The sequence below is a fragment of the Macaca fascicularis genome, chromosome 8 (genome assembly GCF_037993035.2).
Source record: "Macaca fascicularis isolate 582-1 chromosome 8, T2T-MFA8v1.1".
Taxonomy (NCBI): Eukaryota; Metazoa; Chordata; class Mammalia; order Primates; family Cercopithecidae; genus Macaca; species Macaca fascicularis.
In genome coordinates, this window is record NC_088382.1 from 51,408,607 (window position 1) to 51,421,869 (window position 13,263).

The following is a 13,263-nucleotide window of genomic DNA, read 5'->3' on the forward strand; positions in this document are numbered from 1 at the left end:
GAATCTGAGAACAGATATTTCGGATCCCTTTGAAGACTATAGGGCCAAAGGAAATATCCTGCGATAACAAAGAGAAAGAAGCTTTCTGAGAAACTTCTTTGTGTTCTGTGAAATCATCTCACAGAGTTACAGCTTTCCCCTCAAGAAGCCTTTCGCTAAGACAGTTCTTGTGGAATTGGCAAAGTGATATTTGGAAGCCCATAGAGGGCTATGGTGAAAATGGAAATATCCTCAGATGAAATCTGGAAAGAAGCTTTCTGAGAAACTGCTTAGTGTTCTGTTCATTCATCTCACAGAGTTACATCTGTGTTTCGTGGATCTCTTTGCTAGCCTTATTTCTGTGGAATCTGAGAACAGATATTTCGGATCCCTTTGAAGACTATATGGTCGAAGGAAATATCATCCGATAACAAAGAGAAAGAAGCTTTCTGAGAAACTTCTTTGTGTTCTGTGAAATCATCTCACAGAGTTACAGCTTTCATCTCAAGAAGCCTTTCGCTAAGACAGTTCTTGTGGAATTGGCAAAGTGATATTTGGAAGCCCATAGAGGGCTATGGTGAAAAAGGAAATATCCTCAGATGAAATCTGGAAAGAAGCTTTCTGAGAAACTGCTCTGTGATGTGTGACTTCAACTCACAGAGTTACATCTGTATTTCGTGGATCTCTTTGCTAGCCTTATTTCTGTGGAATCTGAGAACAGATATTTCGGATCCCTTTGAAGACTATAGGGCGAAAGGAAATGTCCTATGATAACAAAGAGAAAGAAGCTATCTGAGAAACTTCTTTGTGTTCTGTGAAATCATCTCACAGAGTTACAGCTTTCCCCTCAAGAAGCCTTTCGCTAAGACAGTTCTTGTGGAATTGGCAAAGTGATATTTGGAAGCCCGTAGAGGGCTATGGTGAAAAAGGAAATATCCTCAGATGAAATCTGGAAAGAAGCTTTCTGAGAAACTACTTCGTGTTCTGTTCATTCATCTCACAGAGTTACATCTGTGTTTCGTGGATCTCTTTGCTAGCCTTATTTCTGTGGAATCTGAGAACAGATATTTCGGATCCCTTTGAAGACTATAGGGCCAAAGGAATTATCCTCCGATACCAAAGAGAAAGAAGCTTTCTGAGAAACTTCTTTGTGTTCTGTGAAATCATCTCACAGAGTTACAGCTTTCCCCTCAAGAAGCCTTTCGCTAAGACAGTTCTTGTGGAATTGGCAAAGTGATATTTGGAAGCCCATAGAGGGCTATGGTGAAAAAGGAAATATCCTCAGATGAAATCTGGAAAGAAGCTTTCTGAGAAACTGCTTAGTGTTCTATTCATTCATCTCACAGAGTTACATCTGTGTTTCGTGGATCTCTTTGCTAGCCTTATTTCTGTGGAATCTGAGAACAGATATTTCGGATCCCTTTGAAGACTATAGGGCAAAAGGAAATATCCTCCGATAACAAAGAGAAAGAAGCTTTCTGAGAAACTTCTTTGTGTTCTGTGAAATCATCTCACAGAGTTACAGCTTTCCCCTCAAGAAGCCTTTCGCTAAGTCAGTTCTTGTGGAATTGGCAAAGTGATATTTGGAAGCCCATAGAGGGCTATGGTGAAAAAGGAAATATCCTCAGATGAAATCTGGAAAGAAGCTTTCTGAGAAACTGCTTAGTGTTCTGTTCATTCATCTCACAGAGTTACATCTGTGTTTCGTGGATCTCTTTGCTAGCCTTATTTCTGTGGAATCTGAGAACAGATATTTCGGATCCCTTTGAAGACTACAGGGCCAAAGGAAATATCCTCCGATAACAAAGAGAAAGAAGCTTTCTGAGAAACTTCTTTGTGTTCTGTGAAATCACCTCACAGAGTTACAGCTTTCCCCTCAAGAAGCCTTTCGCTAAGACAGTTCTTGTGGAATTGGCAAAGTGATATTTGGAAGCCCATAGAGGGCTATGGTGAAAAAGGAAATATCCTCAGATGAAATCTGGAAAGAAGCTTTCTGAGAAACTGCTCTGTGATGTGTGACTTCCACTCTCAGAGTTACATCTGTATTTCGTGGATCTCTTTGCTAGCCTTATTTCTGTGGAATCTGAGAACAGATATTTCGGATCCCTTTGAAGACTATAGGGCCAAAGGAAATATCCTATGATAACAAAGAGAAAGAAGCTATCTGAGAAACTTCTTTGTGTTCTGTGAAATCATCTCACAGAGTTACAGCTTTCCCCTCAAGAAGCCTTTCGCTAAGACAGTTCTTGTGGAATTGGCAAAGTGATATTTGGAAGCCCATAGAGGGCTATGGTGAAAAAGGAAATATCCTCAGATGAAATCTGGAAAGAAGCTTTCTGAGAAACTGCTTAGTGTTCTATTCATTCATCTCACAGAGTTACATCTGTGTTTCGTGGATCTCTTTGCTAGCCTTATTTCTGTGGAATCTGAGAACAGATATTTCGGATCCCTTTGAAGACTACAGGGCCAAAGGAAATATCCTCCGATAACAAAGAGAAAGAAGCTTTCTGAGAAACTTCTTTGTGTTCTGTGAAATCACCTCACAGAGTTACAGCTTTCCCCTCAAGAAGCCTTTCGCTAAGACAGTTCTTGTGGAATTGGCAAAGTGATATTTGGAAGCCCATAGAGGGCTATGGTGAAAAAGGAAATATCCTCAGATGAAATCTGGAAAGAAGCTTTCTGAGAAACTGCTCTGTGATGTGTGACTTCCACTCACAGAGTTACATCTGTATTTCGTGGATCTCTTTGCTAGCCTTATTTATGTGGAATCTGAAAACAGATATTTCGGATCCCTTTGAAGACTATAGGGCCAAAGGAAATATCCTATGATAACAAAGAGAAAGAAGCTATCTGAGAAACTTCTTTGTGTTCTGTGAAATCATCTCACAGAGTTACAGCTTTCCCCTCAAGAAGCCTTTCGCTAAGACAGTTCTTGTGGAATTGGCAAAGTGATATTTGGAAGCCCGTAGAGGGCTATGGTGAAAAAGGAAATATCCTCAGATGAAATCTGGAAAGAAGCTTTCTGAGAAACTGTTTCGTGTTCTGTTCATTCATCTCACAGAGTTACGTCTGTGTTTCGTGGATCTCTTTGCTAGCCTTATTTCTGTGGAATCTGAGAACAGATATTTCGGATCCCTTTGAAGACTATAGGGCCAAAGGAATTATCCTCCGATAACAAAGAGAAAGAAGCTTTCTGAGAAATTTCTTTGTGTTCTGTGAAATCATCTCACAGAGTTACAGCTTTCCCCTAAAGAAGCCTTTCGCTAAGACAGTTCTTGTGGAATTGGCAAAGTGATATTTGGAAGCCCATAGAGGGCTATGGTGAAAAAGGAAATATCCTCAGATGAAATCTGGAAAGAAGCTTTCTGAGAAACTGCTTAGTGTTCTGTTCATTCATCTCACAGAGTTACATCTGTATTTCGTGGATCTCTTTGCTAGCCTTATTTCTGTGGAATCTGAGAACAGATATTTCGGATCCCTTTGAAGACTATAGGGCCAAAGGAAATATCCTCTGATAACAAAGAGAAAGAAGCTTTCTGAGAAACTTCTTTGTGTTCTGTGAAATCATCTCACAGAGTTACAGCTTTCCCCTCAAGAAGCCTTTCGCTAAGACAGTTCTTGTGGAATTGGCAAAGTGATATTTGGAAGCCCATAGACGGCTATGGTGAAAAAGGAAATATCCTCAGATGAAATCTGGAAAGAAGCTTTCTGAGAAACTGCTCTGTGATGTGTGACTTCCACTCAAAGAGTTACATCTGTATTTCGTGGATCTCTTTGCTAGCCTTATTTCTGTGGAATCTGAGAACAGATACTTCGGATCCCTTTGAAGACTATAGGGCCAAAGGAAATATCCTCCGATAACAAAGAGAAAGAAGCTTTCTGAGAAACTTCTTTGTGTTCTGTGAAATCATCTCACAGAGTTACAGCTTTCCCCTCAAGAAGCCTTTCCCTAAGACAGCTCTTGTGGAATTGGCAAAGTGATATTTGGAAGCCCATAGAGGGCTATGGTGAAAAAGGAAATATCCTCATATGAAATCTGGAAAGAAGCTTTCTGAGAAATTGCTTAGTGTTCCGTTCATTCATCTCACAGAGTTACATCTGTGTTTCGTGGATCTCTTTGCTAGCCTTATTTCGGTGGAATCTGAGAACAGATATTTCGGATCCCTTTGAAGACTATAGGACCAAAGGAAATATCCTCCGATAACAAAGAGAAAGAAGCTTTCTGAGAAACTTCTTCGTGTTCTGTGAAATCATCTCACAGAGTTACAGCTTTCCCCTCAAGAAGCCTTTCGCTAAGACAGTTCTTGTGGAATTGGCAAAGTGATATTTGGAAGCCCATAGAGGGCTATGGTGAAAAAGGAAATATCCTCAGATGAAATCTGGAAAGAAGCTTTCTGAGAAACTGCTTAGTGTTCTGTTCATTCATCTCACCGAGTTACATCTGTATTTCGTGGATCTCTTTGCTAGCCTTATTTCTGTGGAATCTGAGAACAGATATTTCGGATCCCTTTGAAGACTATAGGGCCAAAGGAAATATCCTGCGATAACAAAGAGAAAGAAGCTTTCTGAGAAACTTCTTTGTGTTCTGTGAAATCATCTCATAGAGTTACAGCTTTCCCCTCAAGAAGCCTTTCGCTAAGACAGTTCTTGTGGAATTGGCAAAGTGATATTTGGAAGCCCATAGAGGGCTATGGTGAAAAAGGAAATATCCTCAGATGAAATCTGGAAAGAAGCTTTCTGAGAAACTGCTTAGTGTTCTGTTCATTCATCTCACAGAGTTACATCTGTGTTTCGTGGATCTCTTTGCTAGCCTTATTTCTGTGGAATCTGAGAACAGATATTTCGGATCCCTTTGAAGACTATATGGTCGAAGGAAATATCATCCGATAACAAAGAGAAAGAAGCTTTCTGAGAAACTTCTTTGTTTTCTGTGAAATCATCTCACAGAGTTACAGCTTTCATCTCAAGAAGCCTTTCGCTAAGACAGTTCTTGTGGAATTGGCAAAGTGATATTTGGAAGCCCATAGAGGGCTAAGGTGAAAAAGGAAATATCCTCAGATGAAATCTGGAAAGAAGCTTTCTGAGAAACTGCTCTGTGATGTGTGACTTCCACTCACAGAGTTACATCTGTATTTCGTGGATCTCTTTGCAAGCCTTATTTCTGTGGAATCTGAGAACAGATATTTCGGATCCCTTTGAAGACTATAGGGCGAAAGGAAATATCCTATGATAACAATGAGAAAGAAGCTATCTGAGAAACTTCTTTGTGTTCTGTGAAATCATCTCACAGAGTTACAGCTTTCCCCTCAAGAAGCCTTTCGCTAAGACAGTTCTTGTGGAATTGGCAAAGTGATATTTGGAAGCCCGTAGAGGGCTATGGTGAAAAAGGAAATATCCTCAGATGAAATCTGGAAAGAAGCTTTTTGAGAAACTACTTCGTGTTCTGTTCATTCATCTCACAGAGTTACATCTGTGTTTCGTGGATCTCTTTGCTAGCCTTATTTCTGTGGAATCTGAGAACAGATATTTCGGATCCCTTTGAAGAGTATAGGGCCAAAGGAATTATCCTCCGATACCAAAGAGAAAGAAGCTTTCTGAGAAACTTCTTTGTGTTCTGTGAAATCATCTCACAGAGTTACAGCTTTCAACTCAAGAAGCCTTTCGCTAAGACAGTTCTTGTGGAATTGGCAAAGTGATATTTGGAAGCCCATAGAGGGCTATGGTGAAAAAGGAAATATCCTCAGATGAAATCTGGAAAGAAGCTTTCTGAGAAACTGCTTAGTGTTCTATTCATTCATCTCACAGAGTTACATCTGTGTTTCGTGGATCTCTTTGCTAGCCTTATTTCTGTGGAATCTGAGAACAGATATTTCGGATCCCTTTGAAGACTACAGGGCCAAAGGAAATATCCTCCGATAACAAAGAGAAAGAAGCTTTCTGAGAAACTTCTTTGTGTTCTGTGAAATCATCTCACAGAGTTACAGCTTTCCCCTCAAGAAGCCTTTCGCTAAGACAGTTCTTGTGGAATTGGCAAAGTGATATTTGGAAGCCCATAGAGGGCTATGGTGAAAAAGGAAATATCCTCAGATGAAATCTGGAAAGAATCTTTCTGAGAAACTGCTTAGTGTTCTGTTCATTCATCTCACAGAGTTACATCTGTGTTTCGTGGATCTCTTTGCTAGCCTTATTTCTGTGGAATCTGAGAACAGATATTTCGGATCCCTTTGAAGACTATATGGCCAAAGGAAATATCCTCCGATAACAAAGAGAAAGAAGCTTTCTGAGAAACTTCTTTGTGTTCTGTGAAATCATCTCACAGAGTTACAGCTTTCCCCTCAAGAAGCCTTTCGCTAAGACAGTTCTTGTGGAATTGGCAAAGTGTTATTTGGAAGCCCATAGAGGGCTATGGTGAAAAAGGAAATATCCTCAGATGAAATCTGGAAAGAAGCTTTCTGAGAAACTGCTTAGTGTTCTGTTCATTTATCTCACAGAGTTACATCTGTGTTTCGTGGATCTCTTTGCTAGCCTTATTTCTGTGGAATCTGAGAACAGATATTTCGGATCCCTTTGAAGACTATAGGGACAAAGGAAATATCCTCCGATAACAAAGAGAAAGAAGCTTTCTGAGAAACTTCTTCGTGTTCTGTGAAATCATCTCACAGAGTTACAGCTTTCCCCTCAAGAAGCCTTTCGCTAAGACAGTTCTTGTGGAATTGGCAAAGTGATATTTGGAAGCCCATAGAGGGCTATGGTGAAAATGGAAATATCCTCAGATGAAATCTGGAAAGAAGCTTTCTGAGAAACTGCTTAGTGTTCTATTCATTCATCTCACAGAGTTACATCTGTGTTTCGTGGATCTATTTGCTAGCCTTATTTCTGTGGAATCTGAGAACAGATATTTCGGATCCCTTTGAAGACTATAGGGCAAAAGGAAATATCCTTCGATAAAAAAGAGAAAGAAGCTTTCTGAGAAACTTCTTTGTGTTCTGTGAAATCATCTCACAGAGTTACAGCTTTCCCCTCAAGAAGCCTTTCGCTAAGTCAGTTCTTGTGGAATTGGCCAAGTGATATTTGGAAGCCCATAGAGGGCTATGGTGAAAAAGGAAATATCCTCAGATGAAATCTGGAAAGAAGCTTTCTGAGAAACTGCTTAGTGTTCTGTTCATTCATCTCACAGAGTTACATCTGTGTTTCGTGGATCTCTTTGCTAGCCTTATTTCTGTGGAATCTGAGAACAGATATTTCGGATCCCTTTGAAGACTATATGGTCGAAGGAAATATCATCCGATAACAAAGAGAAAGAAGCTTTCTGAGAAACTTCTTTGTGTTCTGTGAAATCATCTCACAGAGTTACAGCTTTCATCTCAAGAAGCCTTTCGCTAAGACAGTTCTTGTGGAATTGGCAAAGTGATATTTGGAAGCCCATAGAGGGCTAAGGTGAAAAAGGAAATATCCTCAGATGAAATCTGGAAAGAAGCTTTCTGAGAAACTGCTCTGTGATGTGTGACTTCCACTCACAGAGTTACATCTGTATTTCGTGGATCTCTTTGCTAGCCTTATTTCTGTGGAATCTGAGAACAGATATTTCGGATCCCTTTGAAGACTATAGGGCGAAAGGAAATATCCTATGATAACAAAGAGAAAGAAGCTATCTGAGAAACTTCTTTGTGTTCTGTGAAATCATCTCACAGAGTTACAGCTTTCCCCTCATGAAGCCTTTCGCTAAGACAGTTCTTGTGGAATTGGCAAAGTGATATTTGGAAGCCCGTAGAGGGCTATGGTGAAAAAGGAAATATCCTCAGATGAAATCTGGAAAGAAGCTTTCTGAGAAACTACTTCGTGTTCTGTTCATTCATCTCACAGAGTTACATCTGTGTTTCGTGGATCTCTTTGCTAGCCTTATTTCTGTGGAATCTGAGAACAGATATTTCGGATCCCTTTGAAGACTATAGGGCCAAAGGAATTATCCTCCGATACCAAAGAGAAAGAAGCTTTCTGAGAAACTTCTTTGTGTTCTGTGAAATCATCTCACAGAGTTACAGCTTTCCCCTCAAGAAGCCTTTCGCTAAGACAGTTCTTGTGGAATTGGCAAAGTGATATTTGGAAGCCCATAGAGGGCTATGGTGAAAAAGGAAATATCCTCAGATGAAATCTGGAAAGAAGCTTTCTGAGAAACTGCTTAGTGTTCTATTCATTCATCTCACAGAGTTACATCTGTGTTTCGTGGATCTCTTTGCTAGCCTTATTTCTGTGGAATCTGAGAACAGATATTTCGGATCCCTTTGAAGACTACAGGGCCAAAGGAAATATCCTCCGATTACAAAGAGAAAGAAGCTTTCTGAGAAACTTCTTTGTGTTCTGTGAAATCATCTCACAGAGTTACAGCTTTCCCCTCAAGAAGCCTTTCGCTAAGACAGTTCTTGTGGAATTGGCAAAGTGATATTTGGAAGCCCGTAGAGGGCTATGGTGAAAAAGGAAATATCCTCAGATGAAATCTGGAAAGAAGCTTTCTGAGAAACTGCTTCGTGTTCTGTTCATTCATCTCACAGAGTTACATCTGTGTTTCGTGGATCTCTTTGCTAGCCTTATTTCTGTGGAATCTGAGAACAGATATTTCGGATCCCTTTGAAGACTATATGGTCGAAGGAAATATCATCCGATAACAAAGAGAAAGAAGCTTTCTGAGAAACTTCTTTGTTTTCTGTGAAATCATCTCACAGAGTTACAGCTTTCATCTCAAGAAGCCTTTCGCTAAGACAGTTCTTGTGGAATTGGCAAAGTGATATTTGGAAGCCCATAGAGGGCTAAGGTGAAAAAGGAAATATCCTCAGATGAAATCTGGAAAGAAGCTTTCTGAGAAACTGCTCTGTGATGTGTGACTTCCACTCACAGAGTTACATCTGTATTTCGTGGATCTCTTTGCAAGCCTTATTTCTGTGGAATCTGAGAACAGATATTTCGGATCCCTTTGAAGACTATAGGGCGAAAGGAAATATCCTATGATAACAATGAGAAAGAAGCTATCTGAGAAACTTCTTTGTGTTCTGTGAAATCATCTCACAGAGTTACAGCTTTCCCCTCAAGAAGCCTTTCGCTAAGATAGTTCTTGTGGAATTGGCAAAGTGATATTTGGAAGCCCGTAGAGGGCTATGGTGAAAAAGGAAATATCCTCAGATGAAATCTGGAAAGAAGCTTTTTGAGAAACTACTTCGTGTTCTGTTCATTCATCTCACAGAGTTACATCTGTGTTTCGTGGATCTCTTTGCTAGCCTTATTTCTGTGGAATCTGAGAACAGATATTTCGGATCCCTTTGAAGAGTATAGGGCCAAAGGAATTATCCTCCGATACCAAAGAGAAAGAAGCTTTCTGAGAAACTTCTTTGTGTTCTGTGAAATCATCTCACAGAGTTACAGCTTTCAACTCAAGAAGCCTTTCGCTAAGACAGTTCTTGTGGAATTGGCAAAGTGATATTTGGAAGCCCATAGAGGGCTATGGTGAAAAAGGAAATATCCTCAGATGAAATCTGGAAAGAAGCTTTCTGAGAAACTGCTTAGTGTTCTATTCATTCATCTCACAGAGTTACATCTGTGTTTCGTGGATCTCTTTGCTAGCCTTATTTCTGTGGAATCTGAGAACAGATATTTCGGATCCCTTTGAAGACTACAGGGCCAAAGGAAATATCCTCCGATAACAAAGAGAAAGAAGCTTTCTGAGAAACTTCTTTGTGTTCTGTGAAATCATCTCACAGAGTTACAGCTTTCCCCTCAAGAAGCCTTTCGCTAAGACAGTTCTTGTGGAATTGGCAAAGTGATATTTGGAAGCCCATAGAGGGCTATGGTGAAAAAGGAAATATCCTCAGATGAAATCTGGAAAGAATCTTTCTGAGAAACTGCTTAGTGTTCTGTTCATTCATCTCACAGAGTTACATCTGTGTTTCGTGGATCTCTTTGCTAGCCTTATTTCTGTGGAATCTGAGAACAGATATTTCGGATCCCTTTGAAGACTATATGGCCAAAGGAAATATCATCCGATAACAAAGAGAAAGAAGCTTTCTGAGAAACTTCTTTGTGTTCTGTGAAATCATCTCACAGAGTTACAGCTTTCCCCTCAAGAAGCCTTTCGCTAAGACAGTTCTTGTGGAATTGGCAAAGTGTTATTTGGAAGCCCATAGAGGGCTATGGTGAAAAAGGAAATATCCTCAGATGAAATCTGGAAAGAAGCTTTCTGAGAAACTGCTTAGTGTTCTGTTCATTTATCTCACAGAGTTACATCTGTGTTTCGTGGATCTCTTTGCTAGCCTTATTTCTGTGGAATCTGAGAACAGATATTTCGGATCCCTTTGAAGACTATAGGGACAAAGGAAATATCCTCCGATAACAAAGAGAAAGAAGCTTTCTGAGAAACTTCTTCGTGTTCTGTGAAATCATCTCACAGAGTTACAGCTTTCCCCTCAAGAAGCCTTTCGCTAAGACAGTTCTTGTGGAATTGGCAAAGTGATATTTGGAAGCCCATAGAGGGCTATGGTGAAAATGGAAATATCCTCAGATGAAATCTGGAAAGAAGCTTTCTGAGAAACTGCTTAGTGTTCTATTCATTCATCTCACAGAGTTACATCTGTGTTTCGTGGATCTATTTGCTAGCCTTATTTCTGTGGAATCTGAGAACAGATATTTCGGATCCCTTTGAAGACTATAGGGCAAAAGGAAATATCCTCCGATAAAAAAGAGAAAGAAGCTTTCTGAGAAACTTCTTTGTGTTCTGTGAAATCATCTCACAGAGTTACAGCTTTCCCCTCAAGAAGCCTTTCGCTAAGTCAGTTCTTGTGGAATTGGCCAAGTGATATTTGGAAGCCCATAGAGGGCTATGGTGAAAAAGGAAATATCCTCAGATGAAATCTGGAAAGAAGCTTTCTGAGAAACTGCTTAGTGTTCTGTTCATTCATCTCACAGAGTTACATCTGTGTTTCGTGGATCTCTTTGCTAGCCTTATTTCTGTGGAATCTGAGAACAGATATTTCGGATCCCTTTGAAGACTATATGGTCGAAGGAAATATCATCCGATAACAAAGAGAAAGAAGCTTTCTGAGAAACTTCTTTGTCTTCTGTGAAATCATCTCACAGAGTTACAGCTTTCATCTCAAGAAGCCTTTCGCTAAGACAGTTCTTGTGGAATTGGCAAAGTGATATTTGGAAGCCCATAGAGGGCTAAGGTGAAAAAGGAAATATCCTCAGATGAAATCTGGAAAGAAGCTTTCTGAGAAACTTCTCTGTGATGTGTGACTTCCACTCACAGAGTTACATCTGTATTTCGTGGATCTCTTTGCTAGCCTTATTTCTGTGGAATCTGAGAACAGATATTTCGGATCCCTTTGAAGACTATAGGGCGAAAGGAAATATCCTATGATAACAAAGAGAAAGAAGCTATCTGAGAAACTTCTTTGTGTTCTGTGAAATCATCTCACAGAGTTACAGCTTTCCCCTCATGAAGCCTTTCGCTAAGACAGTTCTTGTGGAATTGGCAAAGTGATATTTGGAAGCCCGTAGAGGGCTATGGTGAAAAAGGAAATATCCTCAGATGAAATCTGGAAAGAAGCTTTCTGAGAAACTACTTCGTGTTCTGTTCATTCATCTCACAGAGTTACATCTGTGTTTCGTGGATCTCTTTGCTAGCCTTATTTCTGTGGAATCTGAGAACAGATATTTCGGATCCCTTTGAAGACTATAGGGCCAAAGGAATTATCCTCCGATACCAAAGAGAAAGAAGCTTTCTGAGAAACTTCTTTGTGTTCTGTGAAATCATCTCACAGAGTTACAGCTTTCCCCTCAAGAAGCCTTTCGCTAAGACAGTTCTTGTGGAATTGGCAAAGTGATATTTGGAAGCCCATAGAGGGCTATGGTGAAAAAGGAAATATCCTCAGATGAAATCTGGAAAGAAGCTTTCTGAGAAACTGCTTAGTGTTCTATTCATTCATCTCACAGAGTTACATCTGTGTTTCGTGGATCTCTTTGCTAGCCTTATTTCTGTGGAATCTGAGAACAGATATTTCGGATCCCTTTGAAGACTACAGGGCCAAAGGAAATATCCTCCGATTACAAAGAGAAAGAAGCTTTCTGAGAAACTTCTTTGTGTTCTGTGAAATCATCTCACAGAGTTACAGCTTTCCCCTCAAGAAGCCTTTCGCTAAGACAGTTCTTGTGGAATTGGCAAAGTGATATTTGGAAGCCCGTAGAGGGCTATGGTGAAAAAGGAAATATCCTCAGATGAAATCTGGAAAGAAGCTTTCTGAGAAACTGCTTCGTGTTCTGTTCATTCATCTCACAGAGTTACATCTGTGTTTCGTGGATCTCTTTGCTAGCCTTATTTCTGTGGAATCTGAGAACAGATATTTCGGATCCCTTTGAAGACTATAGGGCCAAAGGAATTATCCTCCGATAACAAAGAGAAAGAAGCTTTCTGAGAAACTTCTTTGTGTTCTGTGAAATCATCTCACAGAGTTACAGCTTTCCCCTCAAGAAGCCTTTCGCTAAGACAGTTCTTGTGGAATTGGCAAAGTGATATTTGGAAGCCCATAGAGGGCTATGGTGAAAAAGGAAATATCCTCAGATGAAATCTGGAAAGAAGCTTTCTGAGAAACTGCTTAGTGTTCTGTTCATTCATCTCACAGAGTTACATCTGTATTTCGTGGATCTCTTTGCTAGCCTTATTTCTGTGGAATCTGAGAACAGATATTTCGGATCCCTTTGAAGACTATAGGGCCAAAGGAAATATCCTCTGATAACAAAGAGAAAGAAGCTTTCTGAGAAACTTCTTTGTGTTCTGTGAAATCATCTCACAGAGTTACAGCTTTCCCCTCAAGAAGCCTTTCGCTAAGACAATTCTTTTGGAATTGGCAAAGTGATATTTGGAAGCCCATAGAGGGCTATGGTGAAAAAGGAAATATCCTCAGATGAAATCTGGAAAGAAGTTTTTTGAGAAACTGCTCTGTGATATGTGACTTCCAATCACAGAGTTTTACCTGTATTTCGTGTATCTCTTTGCTAGCCTTATTTCTGTATAATCTGAGAACAGATATTTCGGATATCTTTGAAGACTATAGGGCCAAAGAAATATCATCCGATAACAAAGAGAAAGAAGCTTTCTGAGAAACTTCTTTGTGTTCTGTGAAATCATCTCACAGAGTTACAGCTTTACCCTCAAGTAGCCTTTCTCTAAGACAGTTCTTGTGGAATTGGCAAAGTGATATTTGGAAGCCCATAGAGGGCTATAGTGAAAAAGGAAATATC